A 4,413-nucleotide genomic window follows, 5' to 3' on the forward strand; every position below is an offset into this window, starting at 1 on the left:
TTAAACATGCACACGGCGCTCCGAGAGCGAGAAAACAGCGGCTTTAAACGCGCTCTCCATTCCGCGTATAACACCTGCAGGGCGCTGAACGCGCCAGAACTACAGCCGATCGACGTTGGCGACTGAGGTGGAGGTGGCGACCACCCCAGGGTATGGTTACAACTCGCGGCTCTGCTCGGCGTGGTATACCTCCGAATTTGTAATGCGGTGGTCTCGCGGTTCTACGCGCGCAGTCCGGAACCGTGCGACTGCTACGGTCGCAGGTTCGAATCCTGCCTCGGGCATGGATGTGTGTGATGTCCTTAGGTTAGTTAGGTTTAAGTAGTTCTAAGTTCTATGGGACTGATGACCACAGCAGTTGAGCCTCATAGTGCTCAGAGCCATTTGAACCATTTTTTTGACTGCCTCTATGGCGAGATTCACGAAATCTCAAACACGATGTACAGTCATGGAAATAAGTACTCATACAGTAGGTATGCATCACCATCAAAGCGAATGGAAACTTGATAAACAACAAGCCGCAAGTCGAAAACATTTTGAATAATCATTTTTTAAATGTTGTAGAAAAAATAGGATCAAAATGTTCATTAGAAGAAGGAAGGCAGTTAATGTAAGAGGCATTACCCACACCATTTGATACAAGTGAATTTCCACCCACCTCTCCATCTGAAATTAGAAAGACAATAAACTCGCTCCAGAATAAAAGCTCACATGTAATTGATGGCATTTCCAGCAGGATAATAAAAGCTTGTTCCCAAGAAATAAGTGGAATTCTTAGCCACATATGTAATAGCTCTCTGAAGCAGGGTATTTTCCCAGATAGACTGAAGTATGCCATTGTTATACCACTGCATAAAAAAGGGGATACGTCTGATGTCCACAACAACCGCCCAGTCTCTCTTCTGACTTTCTTATCCAAAATTCTAGAATGAAATTTTCACTCTACAGCGGAGTGTGCACTGATACGAAACTTCCTGGTAGTTTAAAACTGTGTGCCGGACCGAGACTCGAACTCGGGACCTTTGCCTTTCGCGGGCAAGTGCTCTACCGACTGAGCTATCCAAGCAAGACTCATGCCCCGTCCTGAAGTTTGGAAGGTAGGAGACGAGGTACTGGCGGAATTAAAGCTGTGAGGAGTGGGCGTCAGTCATGCTTGGGTAGCTCAGTTGGTAGAGCATTTGCCCGCGAAAGGCAAAGGTCCCGAGTTCGAGTCTCGGTCCGGCACACAGTTTTTATCTGCCAGGAAGTTTCTTATCCAAAATTCTTGAAAAAGTGATGTATTGTAGAGTAGCTTCACACCTTCGTAAAAGGTGGTGGTGGTGGTCAGTGTTTAAAGTCCCGTCGACAACGAGGTCATTAGAGACGGAGCGGAAGCTCGGGTTAGGAAGGATTGGGAAGGAAATCGGCCGTACCCTTTGAAAGGAACCATCCCGGCATTTGCGTGAAACGATTTAGGGAAATCACGGAAAACCTAAATCAGGATGGCCGGAGACGGGATTGATCCGTCGTCCTCCCGAATGCGAGTCCAGTGTGCTAACCACTGCAACACCTTTGTAAAAATAAAGTCTTAACAACATGTTAGTTTGGTTTCCAAAAGGGTTTTTCAACAGAAAATGCTATATATACTTTCACAAATGAAATGTGATCTATCAAATGATTTTGACTGCGTAAATCATGGAATACATGTACATAAGCTCAAGTACTGTGGTATGAATGGGACAGTGCTCATATGGTTTAAACCATACCTAACTGGAAGAGTGCAGAAATTTGAAATAAACAGTTCACATAATATGCAAAAAAACTGGTGTTTTCTCAAACTGGGGAACAATCAAGAATGGGATGCTGCAAGGTTCGGTCTTGGGTCTTCTGCTGTTCTTAATACATATCAATGACTTGCCGTTCTATATTCACGAAGATGCAAAGCTGGTACTTTTTGCGATGATACAAGTATAGCTATCACACCCGACAGACAATAATTAACTGGTGAAATTGTAAACGACATTTTTCAGAAAATCATTAAGTGGTTCTTTGCAAATGGGCTCTTATTAAACTTCGACAAAACACAGTATATACAATTCCACACAGTAAATTGAATGACACCATTGATAAATATAGACTTGGATCAGAAATCGGTGGCTAAGGTAGAATATTCAAAATTTCTAGGTGTATGCATTGATGAGGGGTTGAACTGAAAAAAAAAAAAAAAACACACTGAGGATCTGCTGAAACGTTTGAATTCAGCTACTTATGCTATTAGGGTCATTGCAAATTTTAGCGATATACATCTCTGTAAATTAGCTTACCATGCCTATTTTCATTCTCTGCTTTCGTATGGCATCATATTCTGCGGCAACTCATCACTGAGTAAAAGAGTGTTCGTTGCACAAAAGCGTGTAATCAGAATAATTGCTGGAGCTCATCCAAGATCATCCAGCAGACACTTATTTAAAGAGCTAGAAATCTTGACTGTAGCCTCACAAAATATATATATATATTCACTTATGAAATTTAATATTAACAATCCGAACGAATTCAAAAGTAATAGCAGTGTACATGGCTACAACACCAGGAGAAAAGATGATCTTCACTACTCAAGGTTAAATGTAACTTTGGCTCAGAAGGGGGGTAAATTATGCTGCCACAAAAGTCTTTGGTCACTTACCCAATAGCATCAAAAGTCTGACAGATAGCCATATAGCTTTTAGAAGGAAATTAAAAGAATTTCATAATGGCAACTACTCCTACTCATTAGAGGAATTTTTAGATGTAGTAAGTTGGTAATTTCCCAACCTCCACAAAAAAATTAAAGATATTGAGTCTCATGTAATATTTTGTCTAACGTAATATCTTGTATAGATACCTATTATTAACCTGACACGTTCCACATCATTACGAAGTGTCGTATTCATGATCTATGGAACAAGTACTAATCTAATCTAATCTAATCTAATCTAATGTAGGTGGTGACAGACTACGACTGTGTGTTGGGATAGTAAATCTCCCACACCACCGACCCCAATAAGTACGATGATGTAGCGTCAGATAACCATGTTCTTCGTCATGAAACTTCCCGTATGCCATGAATCTATTCTAGAAAAATAAAATATGTTACACTCCACACGGGCTACGACAGGGGAAACTGTATTCATACAGCGGACTACTTCCAAAAAACAAACGGCTGTCGCAGCCCCGGAGTGCGGAGTGCATGCAACACTTGTGTAGTCGTGAAGCAACAGCAAGTCGGACGTGGGTACCGTGGAACAGCAGAATGGGCCGCAAGGAGAAGGAAACGACCATTGAGGAACGAAACATCGTTGTCCCCAAATATCTTCAACGCAAGTCGTATGCCGAAATTGCGAACATCATAGGACGAAGCCCTGCGACTGTGCAATCGATCATCAAGCGATATAAGGACAGACATGTAGTAATAGTCTGGGACAGCGCGACCGCTAAGGCCGCAGTTGACTGGCGAGGAAGCTAACTAAAATTGGTTCAAATGGCTCTGAGCACTATGGGACACATCTGAGGTCATCAGTCCCCTAGAACTTAGAACTAGCTAAACCTAACTAACCTAAGAACATCACACAACACGCAGTCATCACGAGGCAGAGAAAATCGCTGACCCCGCCGAGAATCGAACCCGGGTGTGGGACGCGAGAACGCTACCGCACGATCACGAGGTGCGGGCACTAAAATTGGAACAGTTTTCTTGAAAGAAAAGCTATGAAGAATTTATTAACTGAAACAGCATGTAGTAGATGGAGTTTGAAAAGAAAAAAAGAAAAAGGCCACTAAAATAAAGTGTGGCGTTGTGCATATGGTTTATTCATTAAAACAGTGTTTTACTTGTTTTCTCGCATAAATTTTGATAGTCGAATTTTTAATTTTTCGAGACGGCACGAGGCACATTCATAGTGTATGGGAAGTGTAATATTGTGCAATATGGAGTAGACTCAACACATCCACTAACTGATCAGATGTTTGACACCTGTTACTGGACATTAATATGTGGTGTGCCCACCCTTCGGCTTTGTGGTGGCTTGAACTCCACTGGGAATACTTCCAATAGCTGTGGAGGAATGACAACCCTTTCTTTGTCAAGAGCCGAAATTATGGACACTATGGTCCAGAGCAGAGTCGACATTCTGTCTCATCCCAAAGGTTTGTACTTGGGGCAGGCCAGTTAATTTCAGGAACATTATTGTCTACAAACCATTCTGTCATAGATGCTGCCTTATGACAAGTTGCACTGCCATGCTAACATAAACAGTTTTCATCTCCGAACTGTTCTTCTCCTGTACACAGTGTGTAATACTGTAAAATTTGTCGATGTCATTCTGAAAGAACCAGTGAAACGCACTCCAAAAGACCACACCTCCCTCTCACATAACAGCAGTGCCATCACTCTGAGCC

At 42.3% G+C, this 4,413-nt stretch overlaps 2 non-coding genes across 2 annotated transcripts; one reads left to right on the forward strand and one right to left on the reverse strand.

Moving 5' to 3' along the window:
- Nucleotides 1–992: 992 nt before the first annotated feature.
- Nucleotides 993–1,067, reverse strand: Trnas-cga (transfer RNA serine (anticodon CGA)). Its single transcript has one exon. It is a non-coding gene; the product is annotated as a tRNA-Ser (tRNA).
- An 83-nt stretch (nucleotides 1,068–1,150) lies between these two features.
- Trnas-cga (transfer RNA serine (anticodon CGA)) lies at nucleotides 1,151–1,225 on the forward strand. The gene has a single exon. It is a non-coding gene; the product is annotated as a tRNA-Ser (tRNA).
- Nucleotides 1,226–4,413: the final 3,188 nt, after the last annotated feature.

The sequence above is a fragment of the Schistocerca gregaria genome, chromosome 10 (genome assembly GCF_023897955.1).
Source record: "Schistocerca gregaria isolate iqSchGreg1 chromosome 10, iqSchGreg1.2, whole genome shotgun sequence".
In the NCBI taxonomy this organism is placed as follows: domain Eukaryota; kingdom Metazoa; phylum Arthropoda; class Insecta; order Orthoptera; family Acrididae; genus Schistocerca; species Schistocerca gregaria.